Source organism: Apostichopus japonicus, chromosome 16, assembly GCF_037975245.1.
Source record: "Apostichopus japonicus isolate 1M-3 chromosome 16, ASM3797524v1, whole genome shotgun sequence".
Lineage (NCBI taxonomy): Eukaryota > Metazoa > Echinodermata > Holothuroidea > Aspidochirotida > Stichopodidae > Apostichopus > Apostichopus japonicus.
The window spans coordinates 31,045,297-31,060,805 of record NC_092576.1 but is presented as its reverse complement, the minus strand read 5'-3'; the positions used below and the strand labels follow the sequence as shown (position 1 = coordinate 31,060,805).

Genomic DNA, 15,509 nt, shown 5'->3' with positions numbered 1-15,509 from the left:
GAATTTTCCTTTGTTGCCATGGGGTGACATTTGGAAGGCGGTCTTTCATCCGGCCTTAGAGCATAAGTATGTTGCCTTTCAATGGCGGTTTTCACATAGAATTTTGTATACAAGGGAAAGACTTAAAATGTGGGGTATAGGGAGCGGTGTTTGTTCTTTTGCAGGGTGTGGTAAGAGTGAGTCCTTATCACACGTTTTCTGGAATTGTCGGAGAGTTTATGGAATTCTCCTGTGGGTGAGCAGGGTCTTTACCAAATTAGCGGGAAATGTTTTCTTTAGTCAAAGTTTCTTTTTGTTCGGCGCTCCGGCGCCCAGTATTCCAAAGGAGGTGTATTATAGGATTTGGTTTGTTTTTTGCGTATGTAGGTTTTATATTTGGAAAGCTCGTTGTATTCACGTCTTTGAATCCCGTTTCATTTCGGATGATGATGTCATTTGTTTAATTAAAAACGAACTAAAGTTTCGTATTAGAGCTGATTTCAAGCGTTTTTCGGGAGATAAGTTTAAAAAGTTATGGACAAATGGAAGTACATTTGTTCGTATTGTTAATGATGAATTATGTTATGATACTTGTATGAAGTAGGTTTACGTTGGCTTATTGTTTTTCACTAATTTAACATTTTGTAAATATACTGTAAAGTTTTATACGATGTAATTTGATATATGTTGTATTGTTATTAAGTTTGAATAAACTTGAAAGAAAGTATCTGTTCTTTTCAGCTTAATATCTGAAACGCGACTCATCGAGTCGCTTGTATATTAAACTGATTTTTGCACATGGACTATGGAATAGGAGCTTGCTCCGTCCTGGTCACGGGTTGGCCCGGTTTTGCACTACCTCCGGGATTCGGCCCACTCCCTTCGGGGATATCATCAATAATAAAAAATAAAAAAAGTTAAAAGAGATACCTTACCTACCTGTTGATCTTCCCTCGCGGATTAAGCGAATTGGAATTTCCATTCATACAACCCATCGGAAATACTTTCCGGTGACGTCACAGGAAAAATTCTCTTTCTGTGACGTCACATAGTGTTTCCCGGCCAACGATTTCTCGGCACAGTCAAAACATGCGGTTAAGATAGACCTTTTCCATTTTTCAGGCCTAACACTGGACCCGGGCGGAACAGTGATAATGCGGACAACGAAGTTTGTAGACACCTTCAAGTTATATAGAATGGCGTAACGAGGGTACATATGAGGTGATGTGATATTTAGACATCAGAGCAGTCATCGGCTTCCCATATCTGTCAGTTTCAGAACGAAGGTAAGTTGTAAGACAGCCTAACGCTGGGAATTGTCATTAGTTATCGTTATCGCTTCTCGGCCTTTTGGCTAAGATCATGTGTAGTATCTGATCCCTTAGGGAATGGTGATACACACCTGACGATGATCACACAGTCACAGTCCCGATGCAAGGGGACTGGGGCTGAGAGCGGATCAGTCGTTTGGTAGTTTGGTTTTCGTGCCCAGGTTCTTTCCTGGGTGACTTTTTCTTAAAAAGTATCTGTTCTTTTCAGCTTAATATCTGAAACGCGACTCATCGAGTCGCTTGTATATTAAACTGATTTTTGCACATGGACTATGGAATAGGAGCTTGCTCCGTCCTGGTCACGGGTTGGCCCGGTTTTGCACTACCTCCGGGATTCGGCCCACTCCCTTCGGGGATATCATCAATAATAAAAAATAAAAAAAGTTAAAAGAGATACCTTACCTACCTGTTGATCTTCCCTCGCGGATTAAGCGAATTGGAATTTCCATTCATACAACCCATCGGAAATACTTTCCGGTGACGTCACAGGAAAAATTCTCTTTCTGTGACGTCACATAGTGTTTCCCGGCCAACGATTTCTCGGCACAGTCAAAACATGCGGTTAAGATAGACCTTTTCCATTTTTCAGGCCTAACACTGGACCCGGGCGGAACAGTGATAATGCGGACAACGAAGTTTGTAGACACCTTCAAGTTATATAGAATGGCGTAACGAGGGTACATATGAGGTGATGTGATATTTAGACATCAGAGCAGTCATCGGCTTCCCATATCTGTCAGTTTCAGAACGAAGGTAAGTTGTAAGACAGCCTAACGCTGGGAATTGTCATTAGTTATCGTTATCGCTTCTCGGCCTTTTGGCTAAGATCATGTGTAGTATCTGTTCTTTTCAGCTTAATATCTGAAACGCGACTCATCGAGTCGCTTGTATATTAAACTGATTTTTGCACATGGACTATGGAATAGGAGCTTGCTCCGTCCTGGTCACGGGTTGGCCCGGTTTTGCACTACCTCCGGGATTCGGCCCACTCCCTTCGGGGATATCATCAATAATAAAAAATAAAAAAAGTTAAAAGAGATACCTTACCTACCTGTTGATCTTCCCTCGCGGATTAAGCGAATTGGAATTTCCATTCATACAACCCATCGGAAATACTTTCCGGTGACGTCACAGGAAAAATTCTCTTTCTGTGACGTCACATAGTGTTTCCCGGCCAACGATTTCTCGGCACAGTCAAAACATGCGGTTAAGATAGACCTTTTCCATTTTTCAGGCCTAACACTGGACCCGGGCGGAACAGTGATAATGCGGACAACGAAGTTTGTAGACACCTTCAAGTTATATAGAATGGCGTAACGAGGGTACATATGAGGTGATGTGATATTTAGACATCAGAGCAGTCATCGGCTTCCCATATCTGTCAGTTTCAGAACGAAGGTAAGTTGTAAGACAGCCTAACGCTGGGAATTGTCATTAGTTATCGTTATCGCTTCTCGGCCTTTTGGCTAAGATCATGTGTAGTATCTGTTCTTTTCAGCTTAATATCTGAAACGCGACTCATCGAGTCGCTTGTATATTAAACTGATTTTTGCACATGGACTATGGAATAGGAGCTTGCTCCGTCCTGGTCACGGGTTGGCCCGGTTTTGCACTACCTCCGGGATTCGGCCCACTCCCTTCGGGGATATCATCAATAATAAAAAATAAAAAAAGTTAAAAGAGATACCTTACCTACCTGTTGATCTTCCCTCGCGGATTAAGCGAATTGGAATTTCCATTCATACAACCCATCGGAAATACTTTCCGGTGACGTCACAGGAAAAATTCTCTTTCTGTGACGTCACATAGTGTTTCCCGGCCAACGATTTCTCGGCACAGTCAAAACATGCGGTTAAGATAGACCTTTTCCATTTTTCAGGCCTAACACTGGACCCGGGCGGAACAGTGATAATGCGGACAACGAAGTTTGTAGACACCTTCAAGTTATATAGAATGGCGTAACGAGGGTACATATGAGGTGATGTGATATTTAGACATCAGAGCAGTCATCGGCTTCCCATATCTGTCAGTTTCAGAACGAAGGTAAGTTGTAAGACAGCCTAACGCTGGGAATTGTCATTAGTTATCGTTATCGCTTCTCGGCCTTTTGGCTAAGATCATGTGTAGTATCTGTTCTTTTCAGCTTAATATCTGAAACGCGACTCATCGAGTCGCTTGTATATTAAACTGATTTTTGCACATGGACTATGGAATAGGAGCTTGCTCCGTCCTGGTCACGGGTTGGCCCGGTTTTGCACTACCTCCGGGATTCGGCCCACTCCCTTCGGGGATATCATCAATAATAAAAAATAAAAAAAGTTAAAAGAGATACCTTACCTACCTGTTGATCTTCCCTCGCGGATTAAGCGAATTGGAATTTCCATTCATACAACCCATCGGAAATACTTTCCGGTGACGTCACAGGAAAAATTCTCTTTCTGTGACGTCACATAGTGTTTCCCGGCCAACGATTTCTCGGCACAGTCAAAACATGCGGTTAAGATAGACCTTTTCCATTTTTCAGGCCTAACACTGGACCCGGGCGGAACAGTGATAATGCGGACAACGAAGTTTGTAGACACCTTCAAGTTATATAGAATGGCGTAACGAGGGTACATATGAGGTGATGTGATATTTAGACATCAGAGCAGTCATCGGCTTCCCATATCTGTCAGTTTCAGAACGAAGGTAAGTTGTAAGACAGCCTAACGCTGGGAATTGTCATTAGTTATCGTTATCGCTTCTCGGCCTTTTGGCTAAGATCATTGCGGTTTACCAGCTGTTTTACTAGAGTGCTTTTCCTAAGAAGTGTTTCTTATTGTATTTTGTGCCGGATTTGTGGTTCCTGTTCGTGTTTCCCGTTCCCCTCCCCCAAGAGAGGCGTTTCCCTCTCATCCCCTCACGGTTTGCGTGTTAGCATTCCGTGAGTTTTTCCCTGTTCCCTGGTTCCGTTTGCCTAGGCGATGGCTTCATCGGTCAGGCGCAACTGTAGTGTGTTGCTTCGGTGTGCAGACGGTGTTTGTACTCCGAGGCAGGTTTTCGAGATATTGGAAAGTGTTGGAGCTACTGTTGCGTCTGTTTTAGATGCAGTGCAGGTCCTGCCCAACAAGTCAATGGATGTTACGTTCAAGACGGTAGCATTGAAGCGAGCGTTCGTAAAGGTTTTGAGGAGGTTGCCCAGTGTAGTGGTGGAGCCGTACAGTAACGACTATGTCGTTGTTACTGTACTCAACGTAGAGCACGAGTTGAACGACAACATCGTGAAGTTTGCCTTGGGGATGTATGGGAAGGTGGTCGCCTCCCGGTGGTGTGTATACCCGGAATATCCGAGTATTTTTAACGGGAACAGACAATACAAGGTTGTACTCGAAAAGGATATCCCCTCGTCTCTTCGGATTGGCGCTCGGAACATATCCGTTCGCTATCCTGGGCAGCCGTTCACCTGCCTGCGATGTGGGGGCCGGGACCACCGTATAAAAGAGTGTCCCAACTTGAAATGTTTTTTGTGTTTGGGGCTGGGTCACCAGTCCATAGACTGCAAGGAGGGCATACGGTGCTCGATTTGCTTGGAATTGGGCCATCCGTTTCGTGCGTGCCCGATGTCCTTTGCAAGAAAGGCACATACAACGGCGGCATGGGATAGAGAGCCCCAAGGATCGGATTCGGAGGAAGAGGCTCCGACGGTAGTCACCCCTGCAGCACCCACAGCTCCACCCGGATCTGTGGAGCCTGCCGTTGCCACTGTTTCACAAGGGGGAAAGGAAGTAGCCACGGATGTGGTTGAGAGCGAGGTCGTGGAGGAAGACCCTGGGCCCTCCAATGTTCACACACGAACCTGTGCTAGGGACGAGGGTGATGCGGCCATGGAGGTAAAAGAAGACGGGAGAAAAGAGGCAGGAAAGGAAAAGGGAGTGAAAGAAGGGAAGGGAAAGAAGGGTGTAAAGGAAAGAAAGACAGTGGCGGAAGGAAGCGAAAAGAAGGACAAGGCTTCAAATGAAAATGGTGGAAAGTCCAAGGTCCCAAACCCCCACGTATCGGACGGTTCCGGGTCCGAAATGGACGAGGGTGACGAGGCGGTACCTCCCGTTTCCCTTAAGAGAGACCTTGCGGTGTCAGACGCAGACTGCAGCGACTCGTCTGACAGCGATTTGATGCCGTCCGACAAGAGCGGACGGAAGTTGCGAAAAGCCTGACAGCTTTAATGGCGTGTCTTTCCATTCTGACACTCAATGTTAATGGGTTGAGGAATCCCCTTAAAAGGGATCGCCTCTTGCAGTGGATCAGACTGCAGAAACACCTAGATGTAGTTTGTCTGCAAGAAACCCATTTTGGGATAGAAGACATCAGAATGTTAAGGCGCGCTTGGAAGGGCTCGGTCTTGTTCTCTCTGGGAAGCCATTCTAGTTGCGGGGTTGCTATCTTGCTTCGGGCTGGTATTCTCGGAGAGACTGGACGGGTTTCTTTTGATTCACGCGGTAGGGTTGTGGCTTGTGATGTGATCGGTCCGGAGCATGGTTTCCGGCTCTGCAATATTTACGCCCCGAATGAGGCATCACGGCGGAAGTCCTTTTTTTGAAAATTTGTACCCGTATATTTCTGGCAGGTTACCAGTAGTGTTATGCGGAGACTTTAATTGTGTCCCGGATTTGGCACAGGACAAGCTGCAGACTACTCTTCACACCCCTTCTCGTGTGGATATTGCTGAATTAAACTTACTTTGTATTACTTACCGGCTGGAAGACGTTTGGAGGAATATCCACCCTTCTCGCAGAGAGTTTACTTGGAGGCGGGAAACGACGGGTCAGGCGTCGCGTCTCGACAGGTTTTATACACCGATTGGGGTCTCTGCTAACCTGTGCGAGATTGTACCTTGCATTTTATCCGATCACTGTGGTGTGCGCCTTGAATTGAGACCTTCGGGTCCACCGAAAGTTGGCCCAGGTCGATGGAAGTTGAACATCCAGCTGTTACAGGACCGTATTTTCAAAGAAGAGTTAAGAGGGCGTTACTTGGGCTGGCGGACGTTGAAAGAGGGTTTCAATTCAACCGCTGATTGGTGGGAGATGGTGAAATCTAATGTTAAAGATTTGGCCATCGAACACTCGAAACGCAAGAATAGAGAGCATAACGATGAGTTTACAGCACTGTGTAAGAAGCTCCAAGGCAACCCGTCGGACGCGGAAGTCGTGGTCAAATTGAAGGCCTTACTGGACAAGAAATCGGAGGGTGCGAGGATCCGTTGCCGCATGTCTTTCTTAGATCAGCAGGAACGACCGTCAAAGAAGATGTTCGCTGAAGAAAGAAAGAATGCGGAGGATCGCCATATTGATGCTGTGGAGACGCCAGAGGGGGGTATTACATCAGACCCACAGCGAATCAGGGACGTCTATGTGGACTTTTATAGGGACCTTTTCTCTAAAAACGACGTCGACATAGAGTTACAAGGGGATTTTTTGGCATCATTGGAAACAACGGTACCAACCCCGATTTCAGCAGGGCTGGAGGAGCCTATCACCTCGAAGGAATTTTTCGCTGCGGTCAAGGCGATGGCCGCAAACAAATCGCCTGGCAGCGACGGGTTACCAAGGGAGTTTTATTTGGAGTGCTGGGATTTCATCGGTGCTGACCTATTGGAACTGTATAACGAATCTTGGGTGCGGGGTTCGTTATGCCCTTCCCAGAGAGTTGCAGTTGTAACGCTCCTTCATAAGAAAGGAGATCGTAGGAAACCCGCAAACAAAAGGCCTATTTCCCTGTTAAATACGGATTACAAGATACTGTCCAAGGCAATGAGCATGCGTATGTCGAAAGCGTTGCCTGACATAATTAACGACCACCAGACGTGCGCAGTCAAGGGCAGGAGCATACATCATAACCTCCTGATGCTCAGGGATATAGTAGCTTTTATATCGTCCAGGGACATGGGTGGGGCCATAGTGTCACTTGACCTGGAGAAAGCCTTTGACAGGGTGGACCACCAGTACTTGTTTAGTGTTTTGGAGAAGTTCGGGTTTGGCCCTAACTTCGTCCGATGGGCTCGTATTTTGTATTTTGATATTTCTAGTGTACTTTTTATTAATGGTTTTACTACGAAATCATTCCCAGTTAAGCAAGGTGTCCGACAGGGTTGTGCGCTTTCCCCGTTACTGTATATCATTTTTGCGGAATCGTTGGCTAGGCGCATAGACAGCATTGATACCATCAGGGGAATCCGCCCACCTGGAGGAAAGCGCAGAAGTGTCAAGATAATGCAGTACGCGGACGACATTACTGCTTTTTTCACTGACTTTGGCTCTATCAAGAGTTTCTTCAAATGTTTCAAGAAGTTTGAGTTGGCCACGGGAAGCAAACTTAACATGGCTAAGACGAAAGGTCTTAAGTTGGGCAAATGGAGAAATTGTAACATTCCTTTGGACATTGTGTGGGCTTGTGAGTCGATCAAAATTAATGGCGTTTATTTTGGTCCAGGTCGATCAGACATTTTGAGCTGGAAAGAAAAAGTTCAAAAGGCCGAAAACTCTCTAGAGAAGGCAAAACAAAGGAATGTTTCAATCATTGGTAGAGTCAAAGCAGTGAACGTACTTGTGGCGCCAATATTCTGGTATATGGCACCTGTTTATCCTTTACCGGATCGGATCCGACGCAGGATAAATGAGATTATTTTTAAGTTTATATGGAAGGGTGGCACGGAACTGGTGGCGCGGGGCCATCTACATAACAGTCACGAAGAAGGAGGGCTGGAGTTGACAGATATAAGTAGTACTGTGAGGGCAATGGCCCTTCAACCCCTGCTCTCCTTCGAATTGGACTTACGTTTGCCCTTTCATCCTTGGATGGAATATTGGATAGGCATAGGTCTTCGGAAGTTCTTTCCAGGCAAGTGGAGTAATTGTTTTCCCCATTCATGTGACCCGCCAGATTTTTATGTTAAACCCCTGCGTGACTTGACTGAGGTATCCAAGTCGCTCGTTTTAGCGAACAAGGTGCCAACGAAAAGGTTCGCTGATACGTTGAGAGTAGCCTCCACTCCACGAATCATGTCGCGTGATGGTCCTCTTGGGTCATCTCTGCATTTATGGCCGGCCGTGTGGAAAGGAGTCCACCACCAGATCTTGGACAACAGGTTGAAGGACCTCTCTTGGCGTATTGTCCACTCGGCCATTGTTACAAACTTTAAACGCCACAGTTGGGGTTTGGGCAATGGCGAGTGTCCAAGGTGCAATGAGATGGAGTCGATCAGGCATGCCTTCTGGTTTTGCAGGTCGAATGACTTGATCTGGGATTGGGTGGACTCAGTATCGGATCGTCTACATGTACGCCAATGGCACCCCAGTGTCTGGTATATTTTGTATGGAAGTAGCGGCCCACAGTGTTCTGTGGTTAATGAAAACTTTATATGGCTAGTCACCTCTACAGCTAAGCGGTACATTTGGCTGGGGAGGAATGCAAAGGTGTACGAGAAAATACAGTTCAATGAACAAACGATTATTTTACAAATCAAAACGGACATTAGACAGCGGGTTAAACTAGAGAGACAACGTCTCTCCTTGACGAAATACCAAAGGCTGTGGCCTGACATCAACCTACGTCTGGTACTTGATGGGCGCCCACCGTAGAATAGAGAGGTTTTTTTTCAAGGTAGTTAAGATTGAGAGTTTTGTTACCTGACAAAAATTCTCACATGGTTTTCTGTTCTGTTCTGTATCGACAAGTAGTTTTGAAGGGTTTTTGTTTACTAAGTTGCAGAAGATAAAAGATTGTTTTGTAAAAACTGTTCAAAAGTGGCGTTTTATGTCCACATTAAAAGAAATCTGTTCTTTTCAGCTTAATATCTGAAACGCGACTCATCGAGTCGCTTGTATATTAAACTGATTTTTGCACATGGACTATGGAATAGGAGCTTGCTCCGTCCTGGTCACGGGTTGGCCCGGTTTTGCACTACCTCCGGGATTCGGCCCACTCCCTTCGGGGATATCATCAATAATAAAAAATAAAAAAAGTTAAAAGAGATACCTTACCTACCTGTTGATCTTCCCTCGCGGATTAAGCGAATTGGAATTTCCATTCATACAACCCATCGGAAATACTTTCCGGTGACGTCACAGGAAAAATTCTCTTTCTGTGACGTCACATAGTGTTTCCCGGCCAACGATTTCTCGGCACAGTCAAAACATGCGGTTAAGATAGACCTTTTCCATTTTTCAGGCCTAACACTGGACCCGGGCGGAACAGTGATAATGCGGACAACGAAGTTTGTAGACACCTTCAAGTTATATAGAATGGCGTAACGAGGGTACATATGAGGTGATGTGATATTTAGACATCAGAGCAGTCATCGGCTTCCCATATCTGTCAGTTTCAGAACGAAGGTAAGTTGTAAGACAGCCTAACGCTGGGAATTGTCATTCGTTATCATTTTCTTTGATTCGTTTCAAGTCGAAAACATACCCAACCCATTTTTGTTGTCATGGTTACGTACACGTCAGCAGTATTATACACCGTCCCGTGAGCCTCCACTCCGGACTTACCCGCCACTTTCTCCAATACGCGTCCTTTGCTACCATTACTGTGCTACGAAGCCAATCTCAATCCATAAGTGCCTCATCATAAGGAGTTTTTTATTTTTTCCGTCCGCCGCCTTAGGCTGGAGACAAATTTTCTCTGGTAAGTGAAGTTTTGCTCGATTTTTCATTGTACAAGAAGCCATTTAGATCCAAAAGGGAGGGGCTGTTTTGCCATTATGGCAACCCCTAACCCAACTCTAACTGACCCCCTTGATGACAACCTTAACCTTCTTGACTTTGATCTAAATGACTGGATCCCAGTTCAAAACAGTAGGAAAAGACAACGCCCTAATTCCGTTGAGGCAAACCCATCCCCAAACTCCAAGACAGCCCCAAAAAAATCCGCCCAATCAATCATCGTCTCAGGTATCCTCCCAGAAATATCAAATAACCCTATAACCCTAGCTAAACTAATCAACGAAGAGAAACCAAACGCCATGATACTAAACATAAACCGTCTCCGCAGTAACGACATACTAATTACCCCCCATGACCCTAAATCGGCAAATATTCTCCTTCAACCATGGACACAAAATACTAAATTAGGCAACCCTAAACCTAGAATCCCCCAAAAAACAAGATCAAGAAATTTCTCAGTAGTTGCCTGCGGTATAAACCCCGAAATCCAAATTAAAGATATCGAAGAGGAACTAAAAGAACAAGAATACTCACCAACCCAAACAAAAAGATTAATCAGTCGAGCAACAAACAACCCTACCTGGAAGGTAAAAATAACTTTCGAAGATAAAGAACAGCAACAAACACTGATCAAACAAGGCCTTTACCTAGGATATTCCAAACACAAAACTGAAGAATATAACGAACCCCCCCAAGTAACCCAATGCTTCAAATGCCAGCTCTTTGGGCACACCCATCACACCTGCAAAAATCAAACCAGATGCCTAAGATGTGGCGAAAACCACCGGGTCAAAGAATGCCCAGAACAAAAAGAAAATACGAAATGCGCAAACTGTTCAGGGAGTCATGCCGCCCTTTACAAAGGCTGCCCCAAATTTAAAGAAGCCAAAACAGAAGCAATTAACAAACAACAAGTTCAGAGAACTTACGCAAATGTCACAAAAGCTGCCCCTAAAATCGAAATTACAAACAAAATCGCAACCGAAGAAAAACTTAATATCACTACATTTGTAATTGAATTAGTTCAATATACCTTTCAAAAAGCCAATATCAGCATTAAACCTGAAGACCTTGCTAGCTACTCCACCGTTCTAGCATTAAAACACCTCAACTTAAATATCCCGAAAACTTTAATTATGGAACGTCTCTATCAACCTTCAATATTCAGCCCTCCTCAGTCACCAAAATGACAAACAACCTCCCACCTTCGATTAAGTTCCTCCACCTAAACATAAACAGTATCCTTCCAAAACTGAGTCTCCTACTAAGTTTAATTACCAACCACTCCCCTGATGTCATTTCGCTAAATGAAACCAAACTAAACCCAAAATCCCACCTGAACATCCCAGGTTACCAAATTTTTAGAAATGATATCTCCCGCTCTAGAGGAGGAGTACTTATAGCTGTAAAAACTAATCTCAATGCCACTCTCCTCTCCAACCCAACTCAAACAAATAATCAAATAATTGAAATCGTACTCGAAAGAGATAATAAGCCTCTCCACATTATTAGCTACTATAGTCCCCCAAGAGAGCCCATATCAACTGATATAATAAAAAAATGCTCTAACAAAAACACAATTCTACTAGGAGATCTAAACGCCCACCACATCATTTTTGGCAGCTCCAAAATAACTGAAAAGGGCATATCCCTCTTAGAATTGTGTGATAAACACAACTTAACTATAATAAACCAAAATACCAAAACTAGGATAAACCCAATAAACAATAATACTGAACTACTGGACTACGCCATAACCTCAAACCACCTCGCAACTAAAACTCATTCAACTCAAATCCTAGAAGATAACCTAATTAGTGACCATCTTCCACTCCTCTTTGAGCTAGACTTAAACCTAAATCGCATTCAAAATAACGATTTAACATATAACTACAATAAAACAAACTGGACAACATTTAAAGAGGAACTTGTAACATATAACACTATCCCCATTTACAAAAACCACAACAACGATCTAAATTATATTGACAACTACTGTGACAGCATTGCCCAACATATCTTCAATATCTTCAAAAAACATTGTCCGTTAAAAACAAAACAAAACAAAAATCGAAAACTAAATAGGAATATTCTTACACTAATTAAACTCAGACGCCGTCTTCGCAGAACCTATATGATCTCTCGAGATCCAACTCTAAAAACCCAAATTAACCAACTTAAAAAACAAATAAATAGACAAATTTTGGCGGACGACCAAAAACGAGTCCAAAACAAATGCGATTCGATCATAAATGACAAAAACCCAAAACACTTCTGGAAAAACTTAAAAAACATCATAAATCCCATTCTAACCCCAAACACTGGTAATTCAGACCAAGGCATTAAAGATGATGCAGGTAACCTGATCACAAATACACAAGATCAAATTAAGCTAATTGAATCACACTTTAAAAATATTTTTAATATCTTTGATGGCCCCCCTTACGATAACAATTTCAAACAAGAAATAGACCAAACAATTAGCAGAAATGCAATCAGCTTTACCCCCAACTCCTCAGGATATCTCAACGATAACATCCCTCTACTAAAAAAAATAGACTTAAACGATTGGTATAGCGCCACAAAAAAATGCAAAAATACCTCCTCCCCTGGTCTTGACAATATTAATTACTTAATGCTTAAAAAATCCCCACAAATTTTCATCAACTCTCATATTATCCCTCTTTTTAACGATTTACTTAGACTGGGCTATTTCCCAACCCCGTGGAAATACGCAAAAATGATTCTAATACCTAAACCAAATAAAGACCGCACCAAAATACAAAACTACCGCCCAATTAGCCTCCTCCCAGCCCTTGGCAAAATTTTTGAAAGAATAATAGATAACCGCACTAGAACTCACTTAGAACTAAATGATTATTTCTCCCCATCTCAATCAGGTTTCCGTACACACAAATCTACCTTAAATCAAACTTTTCGTCTTTCCGAAGAAATCCGAATCGGATTCATTAAAAAACAATATACCACTGCCCTCTTCCTTGATGCCGAAAAAGCATTTGACAAAACCTGGCACAACGGCATAAGAATTAAGCTACTAAACTATAATCTTCCCCCCAATTACACCAGACTCCTATCCTCTTTCCTTAATGATCGCAACACAAAAATTTACTACAAAAACCATCATTCTAACCCCATTCCACTTCGTGCAGGCACCCCTCAGGGCGCTGTTCTCAGTCCCCTCCTCTACACCCTGTTTGTAAATGATCTAAACATCCCTCCTCTCTCAAACTGCAACTATAGTCAGTACGCTGACGATATAGCCATCTGGAGCACCAGTAAAAATATTCATATAACGGAACTTAATCTCAAAAAAGCAATTACACATCTCGAAAACTGGTGCTCAATGTGGAGAATAAAAATAAACCCCTCAAAATCTAACTTAGTCAATTTCTCCTTTAAAAACTCAAAACTTCGTAACTATATTTCCAAAATTAACCTGTTCAACTCCCCAATCACTGCCTCTCCCAATGCAACCTTCCTTGGTATCACTTTTGATAATAAACTATCCTTTAACCTACACTGTACTAGAACCGCAGGCCGCTGCTGGTCCCACCTTAAATACATCCAAATCCTCTCACATAAGTATAATTTCCCTGCGAAAACCACTATCCAAATCTACAACTCCAAAATAAAACCAATTCTCAGTTACGGAAGCATCTCTCTGCTTACCATCTCAGACTCCAATAAACAAATCCTAAGTAGAATCCACACTACAGCTTACCGACTTGCCCTAAAAATCCCTTCTTATATAGCTACCTCTCACGTTCTCCTCGCAGGAAATACAAAATCCTTATTCACCCTACTCTTAGAATTTAATACCAAACTATACAAAAACAACCTAGAGAATGATCCATTGATCAATAAACTTCTATTGAAACATAATGTAGCATTAACTTACTTCCGTAAAAACCACCACCTCTCTGTATTCAAACTTCTTACCTAAAGCCTCTCCCCTTTAGAAAGTCCATTTCCTAAGTGGGTCTAACCACAAACTCCAGGTGTACTTATACTCTAAGTACAACTCCACTAGTCCCAATAAGTAGCAACCATTTCCGTCCAAAACAATAGAATCCGCTCTGTCTTCTTTATCCCATTTAAATAGAAATTCCTCCCCCTTTAGTGATCCATACCTAATTGGCTCCTCAGCTCCGACCTCCTGTGTACTTATGGCTTCTTAACAATGTTAATCGAACAATACTTCACTTCTCAGCATCTCCCTGTTTGAATAATAGACAACTTTCCCTAGAAAAAAAAAAAAAAAAAAAAAAAGTGTCTATTCTACAAAACTTAAATATTATCCCCCGTAGGACCTCTTGCGAGGTCGAACAGGGGTAAATTCCTTTATTGTTGTTAGTTATCGTTATCGCTTCTCGGCCTTTTGGCTAAGATCATGTGTAGTATCTGTTCTTTTCAGCTTAATATCTGAAACGCGACTCATCGAGTCGCTTGTATATTAAACTGATTTTTGCACATGGACTATGGAATAGGAGCTTGCTCCGTCCTGGTCACGGGTTGGCCCGGTTTTGCACTACCTCCGGGATTCGGCCCACTCCCTTCGGGGATATCATCAATAATAAAAAATAAAAAAAGTTAAAAGAGATACCTTACCTACCTGTTGATCTTCCCTCGCGGATTAAGCGAATTGGAATTTCCATTCATACAACCCATCGGAAATACTTTCCGGTGACGTCACAGGAAAAATTCTCTTTCTGTGACGTCACATAGTGTTTCCCGGCCAACGATTTCTCGGCACAGTCAAAACATGCGGTTAAGATAGACCTTTTCCATTTTTCAGGCCTAACACTGGACCCGGGCGGAACAGTGATAATGCGGACAACGAAGTTTGTAGACACCTTCAAGTTATATAGAATGGCGTAACGAGGGTACATATGAGGTGATGTGATATTTAGACATCAGAGCAGTCATCGGCTTCCCATATCTGTCAGTTTCAGAACGAAGGTAAGTTGTAAGACAGCCTAACGCTGGGAATTGTCATTCGTTATCATTTTCTTTGATTCGTTTCAAGTCGAAAACATACCCAACCCATTTTTGTTGTCATGGTTACGTACACGTCAGCAGTATTATACACCGTCCCGTGAGCCTCCACTCCGGACTTACCCGCCACTTTCTCCAATACGCGTCCTTTGCTACCATTACTGTGCTACGAAGCCAATCTCAATCCATAAGTGCCTCATCATAAGGAGTTTTTTATTTTTTCCGTCCGCCGCCTTAGGCTGGAGACAAATTTTCTCTGGTAAGTGAAGTTTTGCTCGATTTTTCATTGTACAAGAAGCCATTTAGATCCAAAAGGGAGGGGCTGTTTTGCCATTATGGCAACCCCTAACCCAACTCTAACTGACCCCCTTGATGACAACCTTAACCTTCTTGACTTTGATCTAAATGACTGGATCCCAGTTCAAAACAGTAGGAAAAGACAACGCCCTAATTCCGTTGAGGCAAACCCATCCCCAAACTC

General features: G+C 43.2%; 1 long non-coding RNA gene, 5 other non-coding genes and 3 pseudogenes across 6 annotated transcripts; all 9 read left to right on the top strand.

Annotated features, from left to right (window-relative positions):
• The first annotated feature begins 670 nt into the window (after nt 1–670).
• Nucleotides 671–861, top strand: LOC139983854 (U2 spliceosomal RNA). Its single transcript, XR_011798853.1, has one exon. It is a non-coding gene; the product is annotated as a U2 spliceosomal RNA (small nuclear RNA).
• Nucleotides 862–1,313: 452 nt separating this feature from the next.
• Nucleotides 1,314–1,386, top strand: LOC139983935 (U2 spliceosomal RNA; annotated as a pseudogene).
• Nucleotides 1,387–1,483: 97 nt separating this feature from the next.
• Nucleotides 1,484–1,659, top strand: LOC139983859 (U2 spliceosomal RNA; annotated as a pseudogene).
• A 64-nt stretch (nt 1,660–1,723) lies between these two features.
• On the top strand, nt 1,724–4,072 carry LOC139983693 (uncharacterized). Its single transcript, XR_011798796.1, has 4 exons — nt 1,724–2,063; nt 2,545–2,708; nt 3,190–3,353; nt 3,835–4,072. It is a non-coding gene; the product is annotated as an uncharacterized lncRNA (long non-coding RNA).
• LOC139983870 (U2 spliceosomal RNA) lies at nt 2,112–2,304 on the top strand. The gene has a single exon (XR_011798857.1). It is a non-coding gene; the product is annotated as a U2 spliceosomal RNA (small nuclear RNA).
• LOC139983858 (U2 spliceosomal RNA) lies at nt 2,757–2,949 on the top strand. Its single transcript, XR_011798856.1, has one exon. It is a non-coding gene; the product is annotated as a U2 spliceosomal RNA (small nuclear RNA).
• Nucleotides 3,402–3,594, top strand: LOC139983847 (U2 spliceosomal RNA). The gene has a single exon (XR_011798846.1). It is a non-coding gene; the product is annotated as a U2 spliceosomal RNA (small nuclear RNA).
• Nucleotides 4,073–9,099: 5,027 nt separating the features above from the next.
• Nucleotides 9,100–9,275, top strand: LOC139983874 (U2 spliceosomal RNA; annotated as a pseudogene).
• A 5,120-nt stretch (nt 9,276–14,395) lies between these two features.
• On the top strand, nt 14,396–14,588 carry LOC139983985 (U2 spliceosomal RNA). Its single transcript, XR_011798906.1, has one exon. It is a non-coding gene; the product is annotated as a U2 spliceosomal RNA (small nuclear RNA).
• Nucleotides 14,589–15,509: the final 921 nt, after the last annotated feature.